The 23,067-nt window shown below is 40.3% G+C and overlaps 1 protein-coding gene across 1 annotated transcript in view; it reads left to right on the forward strand.

Annotated features, from left to right (window-relative positions):
- alcama (activated leukocyte cell adhesion molecule a) overlaps positions 1-23,067 on the forward strand; it is a 353,749-nt gene that overhangs the window by 133,893 nt on the left and 196,789 nt on the right. The window lies entirely within an intron of this gene.

Here is a 23,067-nt window from a genome sequence, read left to right on the forward strand (position 1 = left end):
TTTTTGAAATTAAAGTAACTCAAGTTTGCATTCACTGAGAGTTCCAGGTGAATTAAATTTTCTGAATTTATTTAAAACATTTAAGCTCCCCAAAGCAGGAAGCTCTTGGTTGCATGTAATATGTGATGGTAAAGTAATAACTTTTGTGAATCTGCCAGAAATATTTGTTTGGTGAAAGTAGACTAGCAAAGTAGGCAGTAATTGTCAGTGTAACTCTTCCTGGTATCACTGGGAATTCATTAAAACGTAAGGGTCGGCAGATGAATCATTTGTATTGCTACTAAATTGCTGATCCTGTTTCCATGGCGTGTTGCTGAATATATTTTTCCTGTAGAAGAAAGAAATACAGTTTGAAGTTACATGAGAGGAAAGATCAATAGAGTGGGCTGATGCAATGGTGTTAGATGCAACAGATATTCACTGATTATAAATATTGAAAAGCATGGGAGTAGGATTTATGGAAAGAAAATTTACTATATGCAGGAAGCATGATTACTAATTTTGTGTAAACACAATGTACACATTGATTCAAGACCAAGAATGATCTTCATGTAAGATTTATTAGAGCAATACACAAAAAGTGTTGGAGGAAGCCAGCAGTCAGGCAACATCTATGGGGGAAATGAACAGTCGACATTTTGGGCTGAGACCCTTCATCAGGTCTAGAAAGAAAGAGGGCAGAAACCAGGATTCTGTTTGCATAAACGAGCCTTTACATTACAGGACATCTAACATTTCCCCCTCCCCCCCTCCAGAAAATGGGGTTTTCCCTCCTTTGGTGAGGACCTCACCTGGTATCTCTGCCACTTTTCGCATGTCTGCCCTCCTCCGACAAAACAGGGATAGATTTCCTAGTCCTCAGCTGTCACTCCACGAGCTTTTGCAACCAACAGATCATCCTCTAGAACCTCCGCCTTCTCCAACAGGATACCACCCGCAGGCATATCTTCTGTTCTCAGCTTTCTGCAGGAATCGCTGTCTCCGCAATGGCCTTGACTGGCCGTCTCTCCCTGTGCAACTTCTTTCAACTACTTACCCCTACTATCGCACTTGAGCCCCTGCTCCTCCTCCACTCTCACCTCCATTTGAGGCCTTAAACTCTGATTCCAGGTGAGACAGCACCTCGCATGTGAATCCGCCGGTGTCGTTTATTGCAGCCAGTCTTCCCTGTGTTGATTGTCAGCGAGGAGGCAATGTTATTTCTGATCCCCTCCTGGCGAGGAAGTCAAGGATCCGGTTGCAGAGGGAGTAGAGAGGCCCAGGTTTTGGAGCTTGTTGATTAAAACCAAGTGTATGATTATGTTGAACACTACATTGTAGTCAATAAACTGCAGCTCGATGTAGGTGTTACTATTGTTCAGTCATCCAAGGCCAAGTGGAGAAGCCAGTGAGATTACATCTGCTGAAGACCTATAGTGACAATAGTCAAATTGCAGTGGGTGGAGGTCCTTCCTTAGGCTGGAGTTAATTCCAGCTGTGACCTACCTCCCCAAGCACTTCATCACAGTATACAGTGGCATGCAAAAGTTTAGGCACCCCAGTCAAAATTTCTGTTGCTGTGAATAGCTAAGCGAGTAAAAGATGAACTGATTTCCAAAAGGCATAAAGTTAAAGATGACACATTTCTTCAATATTTTAAGCAAGATTACTTTTTTATTTCCATCTTTTATACTTTCAAAATAACAACAAAGGAAAAGGGCCCAAAGCAAAAGTTTGGGCACCCTGCATGGCAGTACTTAGTAACACCCCCTTTGGCAAGTATCTCAGCTTGTAAACGTTTTTTGTAGCCAGCTAAGAGTCTTTCAATTCTTGTTTGGGGGATTTTTGCCCATTCTTCCTTGCAAAAGGCTTCTAGTTCTATGAGATTCTTGGGCTGTCTTGCATGCACTGCTCTTTTGAGGTCTATCCACAGATTCTCAATGATGTTTAGGTCAGGGAGACTGTGAGGGCCATGGCAAAACCTTCAGCTTGCGCCTCTTGAGGTAGTCCAAAAAGTTTTATTCAAAAGGTTCATAGGAACATCTAAACAAGCCTGATGCATTTTGCAAACAAGTCCCGTGGACTGATTAAGTTAAAATAGAACTTTCTGGCCACAATGAGCAAAGGTATGTTTGGAGAAAAAAGGGTGCAGAATTTCATGAAAAGAACCCCCCTCCAACTGTTAAGCACGGGGATGGATCAGTCATGCTTTGGGCTTGTGTTGCAGCCAGTGGCACGGGGAACATTTACTGGTAGAGGGAAGAATGAATTCAATTAAATACCAGCAAATTCTGGAAGCAAACATCACACCGTCTATATAAAAAAAAACCGAAGATGGAAAGAGGATGGCTTCTACAACAGGATAATGATCCTAAACACACATCAAAATCCACAATGGACTACTTCAAGAGGCACAAGCTGTAAGTTTTGCCATGGCCCTCACTGTCTCCTGACCTAAACATCATTGAGAATCTGTGAATAATCCTCAAAAGAGCAGTGCATGCAAGACAGCCCAAGAATCTCACAGAACTAGAAGCCTTTTGCAAGGAAGAATGGGCGAAAATCCCCCGAACAAGAATTGAAAGACTCTTAGCTGGCTACAAAAAGCATTTACAAGCTGTGATACTTACCAAAGGGGGTGTTACTAAGTACTGCCATGCAGAATGCCCAAACTTTTGTTTCGGGCCCTTTTCCTTTGTTGTTATTTTGAAAGTGTAAAAGATGGAAATAAAAAAGTTTTCTTGCTAAAAGTATTAAAGAAATGTGTCATCTTTAACTTTATGCCTTTTGGAAATCAGTTCACCTTTTACTCGCTTAGCTATTCACAGTAACAGAAATTTTGAGCAGGAGTGCCCCAGTGTTTGCATGCCACTGTATATGAGTGTCACTGGGAGATAATCATTGAGGTGTGTCACCATGCTCTTCTTGGCCATTGATATGATTTTTGCCCTTTTGAAGCAGTGAGAGATTAAGATGTCCTTAAACACTCCCACTAGTTGGTTGGCACAGATTTTCAGAGCCTAATAAAGTACACCATCAGGGTGTAGTGTCTTGCAAAGGTTCACCCTCTTGAAAGATGTTCTGATGTCAGAGATCACAGGGTCTGCGGATAGCTTGGGGAGCATTCTTGATGGTGGTATAACAATATTTAAGTGTGTTCTGGTTCCACAGGTAGTAGTTGGTGGTAGTTGTTCAGAGACTACTTCAAGCTGGCCTGGTTAAAATCTCCTGCAATGATAGGAAAGGCAGCAGGTGCTCAGTTTTGTGCTTACTGATTACGTTGCTCAGCTCTTCCACTACCTGCCTGTGTTAGGTCTGAGGTGGAATGTGCACCACTACCAGGATGATTGTGGAAAACTCCCTCAACAGATAAAAAGGATGATATTTGACCGCTAGAAGTTCCAGGTCACGTGACCAGGACTAAGACAGGATCACCATGTTTATGCACCACACGATGAATTAATCGTAAAGCATACTTCACCTCTTCTGCCTTTAAAAGACTGAGCTATTTTGTCTTCACAGAGAATGGCGTAGCCATTGAGCAGCAGCACTGCCTCAGAAATGGCAGAGGCTGGTCACGTTTCCATGAAGCAAAGTACACGGCAGACCATGAGCTGTCCTGCTGAAGGGTCTTGGCCTGAAACGTTGACTGTACATTTTCTCCCCCATGGATGCTGCCTGGCTTGTTAAGTTCTTCCAGCATATCGTGTGTGTTGCTCAGCAGTCCATGATGTCCCTTTGCTGTAGCAATCTTGCTCTGAAGTCTTTGGTTTTATTTTCCTGTACATTCACCAATAGGATTGTCAGGAGTGGAGGTCGAAGGCCTCTGCATTTCAATTGTACCTGTAGATTGGCGTGGGGTCCCCATTTCCATTTTCTTAAAGGGGAACTGCACTAGCGATCTGAGTCTGCCGTCTGAGGTTTGTCAATTTTGAGTATTGATAGATTGTTTAAATGTCTTGAAACAACACCACTTACTGAAGTACCCATGGAGATTTCAGCAGCAGTAGTCCTAAATGTGATGATTCCCATCAGAACAGCATGCAAGGAGTCACAACCTAATGGCACCATCTTACAGGAAAGCACATTAAGGATGCGTGCTTAGCCCACTACTCTACTCTCAACACCTACAATTGTTTGGCTAGGCTCAACTCAAATGTAATCTATAAATTTGCCGATGACACAACTATTGTTGGCAGAATGTTAGATGGTGCAAGGAAGTGTACAGGAGGGATCAGCTTATTGAGTGGTGTCACAGCAACAATCTTGCGCTTAAGATGAAGGAATTGGTTGTAGGAAGGGGAAGTCGAAGGAACACATCAGTCCTCATCGAGGGATCGGAAGTGGAAAGGGTGTGCAGTTTCAAATTCCTGGATGGCAACATCTCTGAGGATAAATCCTGGGCTGAAGGTATTGATGGAATTACAAAGAAGGTATGACAGTGGGTGTATTTCATAAGGAGTTTGAGAAGAATTGGTATGTCCCCGAAGACACTTGTCAATTTCTACAACTATACCATGGAGAGCTTTCTAACTGGTTGTATCATTGTCTGATACGGAGAGGATCGGAAAATGCTGTAGAAAGTTGTAAACTCTGCCAGCTCCATCAAGGGAACTAGTCTCCCTAGAATCCAGGCCACCTTCAAAAGGCGATGCTTCGAAAAGGCAGTATCCATCATTAAGGACCCCTGTCACGTAGAACATGACCACTTTTCATTGCTACCATCAAGGATGTAGTACAGGAATGTGAAGACACACACTCAACGTTGCAGGAACAGCTTCTTCCCGTGCGCCATCAAATTTTTGAATGGACAATGAACCCATGAAGACTACCTCAGTATATATCTTTTTGTTTTTCCTCTTTCTGCGCTACTTTTTAATTTTTTAATATTTATTGATACTTACTGTAATTTATAGATTTTATTATGTATTGCTGCTGCGAAACAACAAGTATCACAACATGTGCCAGTGATACTCAACCTGATTCTGCGCCTCCACCTGGGTGAGACTTGATGCAGATTGGGGGATCACTTCATCACATGCATCTTCACTCAATGTCCCAGTACAGCCGGGAACTCCCAGTGCCCAGCCATTTTAATTCCATTTCCTATTCCCACACTGATGTGTCTGTCTACAGTGTCTTATAGCTGCGATGTTGAGGCTAAATACAAATCAGAATCAGATTTAATATAACCTGAATATGTCATGAGATTTGTGAACTTTGCATCAGCAGTACAATGAAATACATGATAAATATAGAGGAAAAAACTGAGTTACAGTAAATATTTATCTATTGAATATTTAAGTTAAAATAAATAGTGCAAAGATAAACAAAAAAGTAGTGAGATAGTGTTCTGGGTTCAAATTCCGTTTAGAAATCGGATGACAGCGGGTAAGAAACTGTTCCTGAATCTCTGAGTGTGTGTTTTCAGGCTTCCGTACCTCCTTCCCGATGGTAACAGTGTGAAGAGGTCATGTCCTGGGTGGTGGGGATCGTTAATGATGGAGGTTGCCTTCCTAAGACACCGCTCCTTGAAGATGTCTTGGTTATTATAGAAGCTGGTACTCTTGATGGAGTTGACTAATTTTCCAACTTTCCGCAATTTATATTGATAAATACTGGTATGCAGTGGCTCCTCCAAATCAGATAGTAATGTAGCCAGTCAGAATGCTCTCCACGGTAGATTTGTAGAAAGTTGAGTATTTTAGTTGACAATACAAACCTCATTAAACTCCTAATGAAATAAAGCTGCTGTCTTGCCTTCTGTATAGCTGCATCAGTATGTTGCATCCAGGTTAGGTCCTCGGAGATATTGACAACCAGGCATAGAGGAACAACACCTCATACTTCATCTCCAAAGTGAGATCTTCAACAATGATCTCTTTATCAACTTCTCTCTGTTCCCCACACGCCCCATCTTGTATATAGGTTGATCTAAGAAGAGAAATGAAAGTAGGCTTGCTATTTTCTTACCATTACATAAATAACTCTCATCACAAAGATTAAACAGGGAACTGCCAGTGGGAGAATGTCTTCCAAAAAGTCAGCAATTGCACCCTCAGTGATTCCTATCTAGAAAACTAATCTACTACTGGGAGTAGCTGTACAGTGACCTGAAAGGCATAGGGCAAGGAAGTAGCTAAAGTATTACATTATTGCTTCAGACTCCAGGAAAGATGTAGCTAAGGAAATATTATGAATTGTAATCCAAAATATAGTTTTAGCACAAAACAAAACAAACATTAGGAAGGCAACACTCTCCACATGTGTCATGGCTACATACCAAGAATTAAGAATATTGATATTTGTAGTTGGATTTTAGCCACAATATGTAGTAAATAGCAGAGATCTGTTCTGATGTTATTCTTGACACTGCAATAAGAGCACCACCTATCTTCAAATGAGTGCAGGATCAATTTTGACTGGGATTGAACTTGCTATTAACAACAAACCCACATCCCATGAACAGTCTCCTGATACCTTCAACTTTGTGGTTGCGGGGGTGGGGGGAGGGGTGGGGTGGGGGATGGTAACAAAGGAAAGCTCTTGCCCCTGGAGCTGCAATCTAGCAAATTACATGTCAATTTAATCTTAGCACAAGGATACATCTCCATACCATTCAGTTGCAGCTATTGAGGAATTCCTATTAATCCTGGGAACAGCTTGAGGCAGAGTTTTCAAAAAACTAACCAGGGATGCAATAACTTGCAGATATAAAGCTAGCGTCAGTAACATGATCAAGAAGTTATAGGATGCAATAGAGAGACCTATCTGTTTTGCTATTGTCTCTTGGAGAAGGAGATCAACTGTTCACTCCTCTGGCCTGCTCTTTTCGTGACTTGCATCCATCCCTATAGCAATATGATTGACTCTTAATTACCATTTGAAGCGTCTGGCAAGCTATTCCATTGTACAAACCACCATGTGTGATTCAAGCAGGGAGATTATAACTGCATTATTAGGGCAATAAATGTAGCCTTTGCCAACAAACCCACATCCCATGAATAAATAAGATTTGTAAGCATGCCGCTAAGGATGGTGGTGATGAAATACACACAAATTGCTTTTATATTGTACTGCTACAGGTTTTTCCACTTGCAGATTTAGATGATAGCAAAAGTAATGTTGGATACAATTTTGTATAAATAGAGTGGTAATGGAGTGAAGTAAGTAAAGTGGATCCCTTGATTATGGAATAAGAATAATCCTGATCTGAAAACAAAAATTGAGATAGAGTAATGGAAAGTAAAGAGACTTTGAACTCTATACTACAGGCACAGAAATACGAATCGTTAAAAATGAGGAAGGTGCTAGGTTAGCTGGACAATTGAATGCAAAGGAACCACTTGAACACCGAAGGATTTATCAGATAGAAAAAATGAATAAGGAAATAATAAGAAATTAAATTAAAATGGGCATTCATCACTAAGGATCCTCACCACCCAGGACATGCCCTCTTATTACCACCATCAAGGAAATAGTACAGGAGCCTGAAGAGTTCAGAAACAGCTTCTTTCCCCCCAGCATCTGGTTTCTGAAGAGATAATGAAAGCTACCTTTATTCCCTTTTTTTGGTACTATTTATTTATTTCATATAATTTATAGGAATTTTGATGTATTTGCACCGTACTAGTATCTTCATTGCTGCCCTAAACATCAGCAGCATAACAGGCAGTATCTAACTGTACTGTTGCTGCAAAAATAACAAATTTTACATCATTTAAGTCAGATTCAGAAATCAGCAGCACTATTTTGGATAAAGGAAGGAAAATTCAGCACTAACTCAAGAGTGGTTAAGAAATCGAAGAGTAGAAAACAAATGCACAATTGGAAGACTTAAACTAGATGTAAAAGTAATAAGTTTATGCTACTTTTTTCAGCCCTCTTGGGATATATTTCAGTTAACTTGCCAGGTATGATGTTGTGGCCATCACTGAATCATGGCTGAAGGATGGTTGTAGTTGGGAGCTGAATGTCCAAGGTTACACATTATATCGGAGGGATAGGAAGGTCGGCAGAGAGGGTGGTGTGGCTCTACTGGTAAAGAATGGCATCAGATCAGTTGAAAGATGTGACATAGGATCAGAAGATGTTGAATCCTTATGGATTGAGTTAAGGAACTGCAAGGGTAAAAGGACATTGATGGTAGTTATATACAGGCCTTCCAACAGTGGCTGGGAGGTGGACCACAGATTACAACAGGAAATAGAACAGGTGAGTCAAAAGGGCAATGTTATGGTAGTCATGGGAGATTTTAACATGCAGGTCCATTGGGAAAACCAGGTTGGTAATGGATCTTAAGAGAGTGATTTGTTGAACGCCTAAGAATGGCTTTTTAGAGCAGTTTGCCATTGACCCTACTAGGGATCAGCTATACTGGATTGGGTGTAATGTAATGAATCAGGGGCAATTAGAGAGCTTAAGGTAAAAGAACCCTTAGGAACCAGTGATCACAATATGATTGAGTTCAACTTGACATTTGATAGGGAGAAAGTAAAGTCTGATGTAGCAATATTTCAGTGGCGTAAAGGAAATTACAGTGGTAAGAGAGAGGAGTTGGTCAAAGTAAATTGGAAGGAGCTGCTGGTAAGGATGTCAACAGAGCAGCAATGGTGTGTGTTTCTGGGGAAAATGAGGAAGGTGCAGGACATGTGTATTATAAAAATAACAAAATACTCAAATGGTAAAATAGTACAACCATGGCTGACAAGGGAAGTCAAAGCTATTGTAAAAGCAAAAGAAAGGGCATACAACAAACCAAAATATAGTGGGAAGGTAGAGGATTGGGAAGTTTTTAAAAACCTATAGAAAACAACTAAAAAAACATTAGAAGGGAAAAGATGAAATATGAAAGCAAGCTAGCAAATAATATCAAAGTGGATAGTAAAAGATAAAAGAGAACTGAGAGTGGACGTAGGACCACTAGAAAATGAGACAGAAGAAATAATAATGGGGGACAAGGAGATGGCTGTTGAACTAAATGAGTATTTTGTATCAGGATTCACTGTGGAAAACACTAGCAGTATGCTTGATGTTGTGTGTGAAGGAAGAGAAGTGGGTGCAGATACTGTTAGAAGAGAGAAGGTGCTCAGAAACCTAAAAGACCTAAAGGTACATAAATCACCTGGACCAGATGAACTGCACCCTAGGGTTCTGAAAGAGGTAGCATTAGAGATTGTAGTGGCATTAGAAATGATCTTTCAAAAATCATTGGACTTTGGCATGGTGCCAGAGGACTGGAAAATTGCAAATGTTACTCCACTCTTTAAGAAAGGAGGAAGGCAGCAGAAAGGAAATTATAGACCAGTTAGCCTGACCTCAAAGGTTGGGAAGATATTAGAATCAATTGTTAAGTATGAGGTGATGGAGTACTTGGTGACAGAGGACAAGATAGGACAAAGTCAGTATGGTTTCCTTAAGAGAAAATCCTGCCTGACTAACCTGATGGAATTCTTTGAGGAGATGACAAGTAGGATAGATAAAGGGGATGCAGTGGATGTTGTATATTTGGACTTTCAGAAGGTTTTTGATAAGGTGCCACACATGAGGCTGCTTACCAAGTTAAGAGCCTGTGGTATTCCCAGAAAAGTTACTAACATGGTTAGAGCTTTGGCTGATTGGTAGGAGGCAGCAGGTGGGAATAAAAGGATCTTTTTCTGGTTGGCTGCCAGTAGCTAGTGGTGTTCCGCATGGGTTGGTGTTGGGACCACTTTTTTTATGCTGTATATAAATGATTCAGATGATGGAATAGATGGCGTTGTTGTCAAGTTTGCAGATGATACGAAGATTAGTGGAGGGGCAGGTAGTGTTGAGGAAACAGGTAGGATGCAGAAGGAATTAGACAAATTAGGAAAATGGGCAAGAAAGTGGCAAATGAAATACAATGTTGGAAAGTACATGGTCGCGCACTTTAGTCGTAGAAATAAATGTGCAGACTATTTTCTAAATGGAGAGAAAATCCAAAACTCTGGGATGCGGAGGAACTTGGGGCGTCTTTCTGCAGGACACCCTAAAGATTAACTTGCAAGATGTGTCAGTGGTGAGGAAGACAAATGCCATGTTAGCATTCATTTCAAGAGGTGTAGAATACAAGAGCAGGGATGTGATGCTGAGGTTTTATAAGGCACTCGTGAGGCCTCACCTTGAGTATTGTGAACAGTTTTGGGCCTCTCATCTTAAAAAAGATGTGCTAGCATTGGAGAGGGTCTAGAAGAGGTTCACTGGGATGATTCCAGAAATGAAGGGATTATCATACGAGGAACATTTGATGGCTCTGGGTCTGTACTCACTGGAATTCAGAAGGATGAGGTGGGATCTCATTAAAACCTTTCGAATGTTGAAAGGCCTAGACAGAGTAGATGTGGAAAGGATGTTTCCCATGGTGGTAGGACAAGAGGGCACAGCCTCAGGATAGAGGGGCAGCCATTCAAAACAGAGATGTAGAGAAATTTCTTTGGCCAAAGGGTAGTGAATTTATGGAACTTATGGAATTTATTGCCACATGCAGCTGTGGAGGCCAGGTCATTGGGTGTATTTAAGGCAGAGATTGATAGGTTCTTGATTGGACATGGCATCAAAGGTTATGGGGAGGAGGCTGGGAACTGGGGTTGAGGAGGGGGAAGAAAAAAGGATCAGCCATGATTGAATGGCAGAGTAGGCCCAATGCTGCTATGTCTTATGGTATTAACTTGTTGAGGTGCTTGAAAAAGGTAGAAAATTATGGGAAAAATAAATATAAAATATTAAATTAATCTGCTGTAGAGAAAATTTAGGGGCAATACCAATTTATTCATCTACATAAAAGTAAGCTACTTTCATTTGTATTTAGACCTTCATACCTGTGGGATAGCTCGTAAGTGTTTCACAGCCACTGAATACTTTACAGAAGTCTTCACTCTTGTAATATAGGGAAATGTGATATTTAGATTGCTAGCAGCAATGCTGGTGAGAGATAAATATTGGCCAGGCATGGGCTGTACATGCTAATCACAGACAATATACTGCCATTTGATACTCCATTTTAAGTAATTATCCAAGGAGGCAAAATAACTGTAGAATGACTTGCATTTTTATATTTTTCCATAAAGGTCGTAATAAGTCCCAGGCTACTAAAGAAGAGTTGGTTTTGCTGTCAGGCAGTATCTCACTTCAGCAAAGGCTTGTTAAGTTTTAGTATGACTGTATTTACTCTGGTATTTGAGCCTCAGGCCCTTAATTTGGATGACAGAGTTGATAGCTTTGTGGCCAAGTCTGTGGATGACACAAAGGTAGTGAAGGGTCAGGTAGTTTTGAGGAAGAATGGATTCTTCAGAATGACTTAATCAGATTAAGAAAATGGCCAAAGAAGTGACAGATGGAGTATAATGCAGGGAAGTGTATAGTCATGAATTTTGATAGATAGAGTAATGACATAGACTGTTTTCTAACTGGGGAGAAAATTCAGAAATCAAAAGTGCAAAGGGACTTGGGAGTCTTCCAGCAGGATTCCCCAAAGTTTAACAAAGTTGGTGGTAAGGAAGGCAAATGCACTGTTAGCATTAATTTTGAGAGGACTGGAAAATAAGAGCAAGGATATAATGTTGAGTCTTCATAAGGCACTGGTGAGGCCTCGCTTGATGTATTGTGAGCAGTTTTGGGCGCCTTATCTTAGAAAGAATGTTGTTGGTGTTGGAGAAAGTCTAGAGGAGGTCCACGAGAATGATCCTGGGAATGAAAGGGTTACTGTATGAGGAGCTTGTGATATCTCTGGGCCTGTACTCACTGAAATTTGTAAGAATAAGTGGATCTCATTGAAACCTATTGAATATTGAAAGGCTTAGATAGAGTGGACGTGGAGAGAATGTTTCCTATAAGACCAGAAGATGTGGAGCAGAATTAGGCCACTTAGCGCATCGAGTTTGCTCTGCCATTCCATCATGGCTGATCCCAGATCCCATTCAACCCCATATACCTGCCTTCTCGCCATATCCTTTGATGTCCTGCCGATCAGGAAACTATCAACTTCTGCCGCAGTCTGTGGCAGAGCATTCCACAGATTTAGCACATTCTGGCTATATAAAAAAAAAAAAAATTCCTCCTTACTTCTGTTCTAAAGGGTCAGTCCTCATTTTTGAGGTTGAGCCCTGTAGTTCTGGATACCCCCACCACAGGAAACATCCTCTCAACATCCACCCTATCTAATCCTTTCAATATTCAGTAGATTTCAATGAGATCCCCCTAGACTCTTCTAAATTCCAGTGAGTACACACCCAAAGCTGCCAAATGGTCCTCATATGTTAACCCCTTCATTCCTGGAATCGTCCTTGTGAACCTCCTCTGGAGTCTCTTCAACGACAACACCTCTGCGCTGTGGGGCCCACAACTGTTGACAATACTCCATTTGCGGCCTGACTAGTTCTTATGAAGCCTCAGCATTATCCTGTTTTTATATTCTATTATCCTTGAAATAAATGCCAACATTGCATTTACCCTCTTTACCACAAACTCAATCAGTAAACTAATCTTCTGGGAGTCTTGTACGAGGACCCCTAAGTCCCTCTACAACTCTGATGTTTGAACCTTCTCCCCATTTAGATAATAGTCCGCACTATTGTTTATCTTACCTCAGGACTATCTACCTCTCCACCTGTCTTCGTATCATCCACTCACTTTGCACAAAGCCATCAATCCCATTATCTAAATCATTAACCGACACTGTGAAAAGCAGTGGTCCCAATACTGACCCCTGAGGAACACCACTAGTCACCAGCAGCCACCCGGAAAAGGCCCCATTTTTTCCCCACTTGCTGTCTTCTGCCTGTCAGCCATTCCACTATCCATGCCAGTACCTTTCCTGTAACATCATAGGACTTTATCGGGTTAAACAGCATCATGTCAGCCAAGATTTCCCTTCACAGAAACCATGCTGACTTCGATTTATTTTGTCAATAGTCTCCAAGTACCTCAAAACCTCATCCTTAATAATAGACACCCAGCACTTTCCCAACCACTGAGGTCAGGCTAACTGATCTGTAATTTCCTTTCTTTTGCCTTCCTCCCTTTTCAAATAGTGGAGTGATACTTGCAATCTTCCAGTCCTCTAGGACCATGCCAGAATCAAGTGATTCCTGAAAGATCATGACCAATGCATCTGTTATCTCTTCATTAACCTTTCTCAGGACTCTGAGATGTAGTCCATCTGGGCCACGTGACTTATCCACCTTAAGACCTTTGAGTTTGCCTGGCACTTCTCCTTTGCAATAGCAATAGCATTCACTCCTGCTCCCTGACGCTCACGGATCTCTGGCACACTACTAGTGTCTTCCACAGTCAAGACAGATGCAAAATACCCATTAAGTTCATCTGCCATTTCTTTGCCCCCTTTACTACCTTACCAGCATCATTTTCCAGTGGTCCAATATCAACTCTCACCTCTCTTTTACTCTTTATATAACTGAGAAAACTTGTAGTATCCTGCTTTATATTATTGGCTAGTTTGCCCTCATATTTCATCTTTTCCCTTATAGCTTTTTATTTGTCTTTTGTTGGATTTGAAAAGCTTTCAAATCATCCAACTTCCCACTAATTTTTGCTACTTTATATGCGCCTTCCTTGGCTTTTATGCAGTCCTTAACTTCGTCAGCTACGGTTGCCTACCCCTGCCATTTGAGAACTTCTTCCTCTGCAGGATATGTCTATCCTGCACCTTGTGAATTATTCCCAGAAACTTCAACCATCTCTGCTCTGCCGTCATCCCTGCCAGTATTCTCCTCCAATCCACCTGGACAAGCTCCTCTCTCATGCCTCTGTAATTTCCTTTATTCCATTGTGATACAGATACATGTGAGTTATGCTTCTCCTTCTCAAATTGCAGTATGAATTCAATCATATTATGATCACTGACTCCAAGGGTTCCTTTACCTTAAGCTCCCTAATAAGACCTGGGTTATTACACAACACTCAGTCTACGATGGCCTTTTCCTGAGTAGGCTCAAGCACAAGCTGCTCTAAAAAGCCACCTCACATCACAGCGCTAAGCAGTATCACACCCATATTGTTCTGTCTCAGTACTTTTATATTTGTGTGCTATAGCACTTACTTTTCATTTGCAGTTATTTTGTAAATAACTATTCTTTGCATTTCTGGTCAGATGCTAACTGCATTTCATTGGCTTTGTATCTGTACTCGGCCCAATGACAATAAAGTTTAATCTAATCTAGTTCAACAAATTCTGTCTCCTGCGTTCCGACACCAACCTAATTTTCCCAATCCTTTTGCATATTGAATTCCCCCATTACAAACACGTCATTAACCTTATTGCATGCCTTTTCCAGCTTCCTTTGCAATCTTAACTCTACATCTTGGCTACTATTTGGAGACCTATATATGATACCCTTGTAATTTCTTAATTCCACCCACAAAGATTCAAAATTCTCTGACCCTATGTCACCTCTTTCTAAAGATGTAATTCCATCTCTTACCAACTGAGCCACACCACTGCCTATGCTTTCATGCCTGTCTTTTTGATACAAAGGATATCCTTTGATGTTAAGCTCCTAACTATGGCCTTCTTTCAGCCACGACTCTGTGATGCCAACAATCTCTAATTGTGTCACAAATTCATCCATCTTATTCTGAATGCTACGCACATTTAAATACGGCACCCACAGTCCTGCATTCTTTGCCCTTTTGAATTTTGCCTCTGCGGTACAATTTAACTCCTTGCTTTGTTTGCATTTGTACCCAATCACTGGCTTGTCCTTCTGTACATTCATGTTACACCCATCATCTACTTGTAAACCTGCTGGCTCATCCTCAGTTCTATTATCCTAGTTCCCATCCCCCTGCCATATTAGTTTAAACCACTCCCGACAGCTCTAGTAAATCTGCCCGCAAGAACATTCGTCCCCTTGCATTCAAGTGCAACCAGTCCTTTTTGTACAGGTTCCATCTGCCCCAGAAGAGGTCCCAATTATCCAGAAATCTGAATCCCTGCCCCTGCTCCAATTCTTTAGCTACACATTTATCTGCCACCTCGTTCTATTCCTATCCTCACTGTCATGTGGTACAGGCAGCAATCCTGAGATTACTACCCTTGAGGGCCACTTCTCAACTTCTTTCCTGATCTCTGTGTTTTTTTTTCCCGACCTCCTCCCTTTTTCTACCTATGTCGTTGGCACCATTACATACCACGACTTCTGGCTGCTCACCCTCCCTTTTCAGGATATTGTAGATGTGTCCAGAAACATCTCGGACCCTGGCACCTGGGAGGCAAAATACCATCGGTGTTCCCTTTTTGCATCCACAGAATCACCTATCTGTAGTGGGGGGGTGGGGGTGGGGGGGGCAGGGGGAACAGTCTCCAAATAAAAATGTTCCTAAAGAACAGAGATGAGTAGGAATTTCCAAGCCAGAGATGTTGAATCTGTGGAATTCATTGCCACAGACAGCTGTGAAGATCAAGTTATTGGGTATACTTAAAGCGGAATTTGATTATGCTCTTGATTAATAAGGACCTCAAATGTTCCAGGGAGAAGGCAGGAAAATGGAGTTGAGAGGGAGAACAAGTCATCCATCCATGATGGAATGGCAGAGCAGACTCAATGGGCTGAATAGTCTAAATCTGCTCCTATGCCAAATTCTCTGAAGAATAGTTTAGCATTAGAAAAAAAAAGCAGGATAGTTTGGGGAAAAGGAGTGTAGCTGCACGTTAAGGCACTAATCAAAATCATTTCAATTTAATACAAAAGTTTTGGATTAATTGGATACATGCATTTATAGAATGCTTTTACATTTTTTTGTGTCCAGGCTAGTTGAATTGATATGTTGTAACATGTAGCATACTTAGAATTTTTGAAGTCTAAACATTGCTAGATACTTGATGATATACAAAATATTTTTACATAATACATCTTTCAATTTCATTCTGCCTTTAAAACCAGTAACGTATAAATCCTCAGAGACTTCAGCATCACAGAGGATCTATCCTGCAGCCAACATATTGATGCAATCTGCCATCAGATTCCATGCATGCAAATTACCTTGGTATTCCTATTTTGCACTTTTGTTATGTTTGCGCTGTAATGTTGCCACAAAACAATAAATTTCACAATTTACATCAGTGATAACAGGCCTGATTCAGATTCTGACAGTGGTACTGGAAGTCATAAGGCAACAATCCTGAGTAGTTGCAAGATTTTGCTGTTTACACATATGGAAAAGAAGGCAAAAATGCAATATGTGTTTTAAATTTCTCTCTGCTTGTGATGACATTTGTTGTCATATTTTTTTTTCTCAACTTGTTAGCTCATCCAAGAATGTCCTGGAGTGATGTGGGGGGTGGGGTGGGGAACATCGACTCAGACCATGAGAGGCCTGCGTTGGGCATTTGCATGCCTTACAAGGCGCAGATTGGAAGTCTGTGTGGCACTAGAGTAATGTGTGGTTAAGTGCCTTGCTCAAGGACACAAACACGCTGCCACAGCTGAGGCTCGAATTCGGATCACTAGACGAATGCCTTAACCACTTGGCCACGTGCTCAACATTCCATTAGGGGCCCCCATCACCCAGGATATGCCCTCTTCTCATTGCTATCATCAGGGAGTAGGTACAGGAGCCTAAAGACACATACTTAACGATTCAGGAATAGCTTCCCTCTGCCATCTGATTTCTGAATGGCTGTTGAATCCAAAAACCTCACTAATTTTCTTCCTCTCTTTTTGCGCTACTTGTTTAACTTTTTAAATATATATATTTCTTACTGGTCATGTATAGTTTTTATTATGTATTGCAATATACTGCTGCCACATAGCAACTATTCTCATGACATAAAACAGTGATATTAAACCTGATTCTGATTTTGAACACTGCAAGTCTGACTTTGAGTGTGTGAGACCTTGACACACGGGTCAGGCCTATTTTGATCCAGTGTTGAGCTACTCCAACTTTTTTCCAATGTGATTTTCTGGGTGGGTGTTTATTTAAGGTGGGAAACTTGGTTGAACTTCATTTACAGTAGGAGTGCAATTCCATTGGAGCCCTTAGTAAGTTCATCTGGTTTACAAAAGATTAGTAAACAAATTTGACATTGTTGACAAATGGCAATATACTGCAGCTGTTAAATGTCAGCAAAATAAATAGAAAGTACTCTGTTTCCAGTAGAATACTGTCTTCTTGAGAGGATCATCATTGAAGTGGATGGGGAACTGAACATCTACAGTAAATACAAACTAAACTTGGCATGAAAATGTTGGAGCTGTTATGAGGTGATGCATGGCAAGTCCCGTGAAGGCATTTGATGTATGTATGTTGTCTTTTAATAACATGACAACTGAATTACAGCTGATGAGCCTCTCAAATACTGAACATTAACCACTGGTAATTATTCCCATTTGTTTCTGTGCATATTAAAGCTCAGTTATCATTAACTTTTGCCATTTCTAATGGGAAGGGAAATCAACATGAACCATTAACTCTGTTTCTCTTCTGAGGGATGACATTTGACCTTGGGTATTTTCAGCATTTTGTGTTTTTATTTCACATCTCCTACTATCTTTGCTTTCAACATTGCATTCACTTTCTCTAATTTACACTTTGGTGCTGTTTTCTTGTTTCCTTTACTACAATGTAGTAAACACTCACATTTTCAATAATTGGCAGTGCAAAATATTGTTATGGTTAAGCAGATGAGCAGAAATTGCTCTTGGCCCTACTACAGCAATTGTGAGACATTTTAATGCATCATTGTGATATATGATATATCATTGATTATACTTGCCTGTTGCTGCCTAAATTTAAGTCAGTTTCGTCCCAATATGGTCTGGCACTTCACTTGTGATTTTACATTCAATCATTCATGTAAATATTGCAATCTACATGTAAAGTATAACATGCACAACACACTTCTGTAATTTTACAGTGCCTCTAAAAATGCATATACCCCCCCACCCCCGGATGCTTTCATGTTTTATTGTTTTACAACATTGAATCAATCACAGTGGATTTAATTTGGCTTGTTTTGGCATTGATCAACGAAGAGCTCTTTCATGTCAAAGTGAAAACAAATTGGTGTATATTTATTACAATTATTAAACACAAAATAATTGAGTACACCATTACTCACCCCCTTCAGGTCAGTATTTAGTAGATGCACCTTTAGCAGCAATTACAGCCTTGAGTTTGTGTGGATGGGTCTCTATTAGCTCTGCAGTTTTTTCCCATTCTTCTTTGCAAAACTGCTCAAGCTCTGTCTGATTGCCTGGGGATTGTGAGTCACCAGCCCTTTTCAAGTCCAGCCACAAATTCTTAATTGGATTGAGGTCTAGATGCTGACTTGGCCACTCCAGATCACTAACTTTGTTGTTTTTAAGCAATTCCTGTGTAGGTTTGGCTTTATGCTTGAGGTCATGGTCTTGTGGTAAACAAATCTCCGAAGTTGCAGCTTTCTTGCAGACTGCATCAGGATTTCCCTGTATTTTGCTGCATTCATTTTACCCTCTACATTCGCAAGCCTTCCAGGGCTTACTGAAGTGAAGCATCCCCATAGCACGATGCAGCCACCACCATGCTTCACGGTAGGGACACTGCATTTCTGATGATGTGCGGTTTAGTCTAATGGCCAAAAAGCTCAATTTTGGATTCATCAGACCATAGAACCTTCTTCCAGCTGACTTCAGAGTCTCCCAGATGTTCTCTGGCAAACTTCAGCCAAGATTTCTCATGAGCTTTTTTTCAATAGAGGCTTTCTCTTTGTTACTCTCCCATAAAGCTGCAACTAGTGAAGAACCTGGACAACAGTTGTTGTATATGCTCTCCTTATCTCACCCATTGAAGCTTGTAACTCCTGTAGAGTTGTCATAGGTCTCTTGGTGGCCTCCCTCACTGGTCCCTTCTTGCTCGGTCACTCAATTTTTGAGGATGGCCTCCTCTAAGCAGATTTACATCCGTGTCATATTCTTTCCATTTCTTGATAATTGATTTAACTGCATTCCAAGGGATATTCAGTGATTCGGAAATTTTCTTGTATCCATCTCCTGTCTTGTGCTTTTCAATAACATTTTCATGGAGTTGCTCAGAGTGTTCTTTTGCCTTCATGTGTAGTTTTTAACCAGGATACTGACTCACCAACAGTTGAGCCTTCCAGATACAGGTGTATTTTTTTACTGCAATCAATTAGAACACCTTGACTGCACATAGGTCTCCAAAAACTGATCTCCATTTAACTAATTATGTGACTTCTAAAACCAATTGGATGCACCAGTGATGATTTGGTGTGTCATATTAAAGGGCGTGAATACATATGCAATCAATTATTTTGTGTTTTATATTTGCAATTAATTTGAATTACTTATAGAGATCTGTTTTAAATTTGACACAAAAGAGTCTTTTCCAGTTCGTCAGTGTCAAAAAAAGCCAAATTAAATCCACTGCGATTCAGTATTGTAAAACAATAAAACATGAAAACTTCTGGCGGGGCGGGGGGGGGAGGGGGAGGTGAATATTTATATAGGCACTTTATATTTTAAAAAATATTGTTTATTTTTTTAAAAAGGGATGAATCATTTATTTGAAGTACTCAAAATAATATTTTTGTCTTGAGCAAAAGTAGTTTTCTGATTTTTTTTTTCTCAAATTAAGAATGACCACAAGTTTTACTTTAGCAGTGAAATAATTTACTTCATTACATCTATTCCCCTTGGGGGTTTAGAAGTTTTTGTCCTGATCGGATCAACCAAATACTTTCTTCACAAATCAGTTTCTGAGATTTCAGCCCTATCTCATGGTGGATATTTCTTGTTTGCTGATGTCATCTGCTCATGATTAAGCTGTAGTGATCAAATTGGATTATTGGTTAAACTTGGAACTTGTAAAACTTAATAATTATTCATTATCAATTTTGGTGTTTTTAATTTTTGCTTTATTTTGTTTGTTTTCTTTCTCATGTATTGCATATTTCTTGTAATTCCTCTTCCTGGTTTGCTAGTTTCTGAGGGTTAACTCAGATAATTGGCAGTTTTGAGTTGAGCTGGGATCATTGTGCACTTCTGTGAAAGTTGAAAACGTTATCCTTAAATGCAGCATATAAGTTTTATTGGATGAGTTAATAGAGGCCTGGACTCCCAACACATAAACTGAGGAATTTGCATTCAAATAAATCTTAAAATAAAAAAAAAATCTGAAATGTGCAAAAATAAGGTAATTTCACTAAAAGCAAGAGAGGCTTTTGTAAGAACCTATTATGATCATTCTTCAGAAAAGCAAATCGGCTTTTGATCTTGGACCAAGACACATACACATAAACAAGAAGTCCAGGTATGACCTACAGAAGGCTATTTTAAAGGAGTAAAGACAATTCCAGTTGAGGTTAGAGACAGAATCGGATGCATGTCAGCTCTGGCAGAGTTGGTCGGTCATTACTTTCTGCAAAATGAAATGAATGGCTGTGATGCTTCACTCCTGGATGAGCCCAGTGTCTTTTATTCATGAAATGGGGAATAAAACTATGCCAGTGTGAATCTCTGCTGCATGTCATGACCCTGTGATCGCTGTCTCAGAAACCAATGTCACAATATCTTTCAAGAAGGTGAAGCCTCACAAGGTCCCAGGCCTGATAGTATACCTCGTGGGGCACTGAAAACCTGTGCCAACTAACTGGTAGGCGTTTTCAAGGACATCTTCAATCTCTCACTGCTGCAGTTGGAGGTTCCCACCTGCTTCAAATGGGTGACAATCATATCTGTGCCCACAAAGAGCAGACTGAGCTGCTTCAATGACTGTCGCCCACTAGCACTCACAGCTACTGCGATGAAGTACTCTGAGAGGTTGGTCACGGCTAGAATCAACTCCTGCCTAACGAAGGACCTGGACCTGCTGCAATCTGCCGATTGCCACAATAGGTCTTCATCTGATGCAATCTCACTGGCTCCCCACTTGGCCTTGGATCAACTGGACAATAGTAATACCTGAGGCAGGCTGCCGTTTATTAATTACGGATCAGTTTACAACACAATTATACCCTCAGTCTTAATCAACAAGCTCCAAAACCTGGGCCTCTGCAACTGGATCCCTGACTTTGTTACTGGGAGTCCATAGTCTGTGTGGATCAGACATATCATCTTCTCCTTGCTGGCAATCAACACTCGTGCACCTCAAGGATGTGTGCTTAGCGCACTACTCTACTCTCTCTTCAACCACAATTGTATGGCTAGACACAGCACAAGTACCATCTATAAATCTGCTGATGATGAAACTACTGTTAGCAGAAGGTCAGATGGTGATGAGGAGGTGTACAGAAGCGAGATAGATCCACTTGTTAGTGGTGTCACAGCAACAACCTTGTATGCAACATCAGTAAGACCAAGATCAAGCTCCTGGGAATCAGCATCTCTGAGGAACTACCCTGGCCCCAACATGTTGATACAATTACAAAGTAGACAGGACAGTGGCCATCTTTCTTTAGGAGTTTGAGGAGAATGGATATGACACTCAACTTTTCAGGGATGGCTTCTTCCCCTCTGCCATCAGATTTATGAATGGACCATGAACACTACCTCGGCCTGTTTTGCACTACTCATTTAATTTAATTTTCATTCTTACATACTTACTGTAATTTAAACTATAATTTTCATTTTGATGTATTTTTTGTAATTTATAGTTTTTATTATATATTGCAATGTACTGGTACCAGAAAACAAAAAATTTCACAGTGATATTTAATCCGATTCTGATTCTGTTATAGCAATGTAATTGACTTTTAATTGCTCAGTGAAGTGTCCTACTAAGCCATGGGACAATTAGGAATGGACAGTTAATAAGACAGTCTGTCTTGTGTTTCTGTGATATCATACTGGAGGAACATTGTATCATTTTTTAATATATGCATTACTGAATGACAATAAATGAGGACTGAGTGTCCTCATAATCTAATGGTCATGTAGCATGAGTAATTTTTTTTTTAAATGAGCGTTCCTGGAAGACTAGTAACATTGAAGTAGTCATGTTAGTGGTGAAAAGTGCCAGCTTTCCTCAGTCTGACAGATGGAATTATCACTGAGTAAAGTGAAGCCTAAAAGAATTTATGAAATATGCCAGGTTATGCATGTGCGCACTAGGTCCAATTGCTGAGTATTTAGGCCAATTGACAATGTGCATTAGCTGTAACTTGCATCTTGACCTTCAGCTGCTGTGTGAGTTATTTGTTAACTGCTGGATACTGAACTTGATGCTTCTCTCATTATCAATCCCTTTTAAAGATCCTAACTTTGATTAGCAACATTATTATTATACACTTAAGGGAATTTAGGAAGATACGGTGATTGTACTAACTGATTGGAACAGTCTAAACTATAAAGTTGCCAGCATGCATAATTTCCCACTGCACCAATGAAATGTGTTCAGTGTTTCAAGTTGTGATGAGCATATTTTTTGAAGCTGCTTCATGCGTTCATTTACTGCACAAATTATCAGAGCTAGCATATAGTTGATTCATTACTTAGAGGTTTTAAAATGGTATGTGCTTCCCCCCCCCCCCAGGACAATTGTGATGGGCTCACATATGTCCCTTGTAAACATCTGCGATGTGATGGTATTCATTTGAAAGGAAAGAGTTGTTATTCATTAAGATCAGGAAGCACCACGCACATTCTGAACTATTCAAAGAATTTCACATTTTTGATTCATAGAAGTGATAAATCAGTGCTTTGTTTGATGAAGTAAAATAATCTGAGCACTACCAGTACAAGGAAAGGTCCAGATGTGTTAACATTCCTAAGAAGCCAAAATTATATCCAGAAATCTGACAGTTCCCTCCAATTGAACAGACAGAAGTCTTGTTAAAATGGGGAGAAAAGATGTGCTGTGCTCTAATAAATTAACATCATGCTTGTCAAATGATGAACCTGACTGGTTCAATCTATGAGACAAACATTATTTAAGCAATTTGTAGAAACTGGCTGTTGCTCAGAGCAGCACATCATATCTTTTTGACAGGCCCACTTGTTTTTGTTCAAATAAAAGAATTTGTAACACTATCTATTGGACGCAAAAAAAAGTAAATTTCAGAACTGAAATAGACTGAACAATGATTGCTTTTTCTATAAATTCTATAAAATA

Source organism: Mobula hypostoma, chromosome 6, assembly GCF_963921235.1.
Source record: "Mobula hypostoma chromosome 6, sMobHyp1.1, whole genome shotgun sequence".
NCBI lineage: Eukaryota > Metazoa > Chordata > Chondrichthyes > Myliobatiformes > Myliobatidae > Mobula > Mobula hypostoma.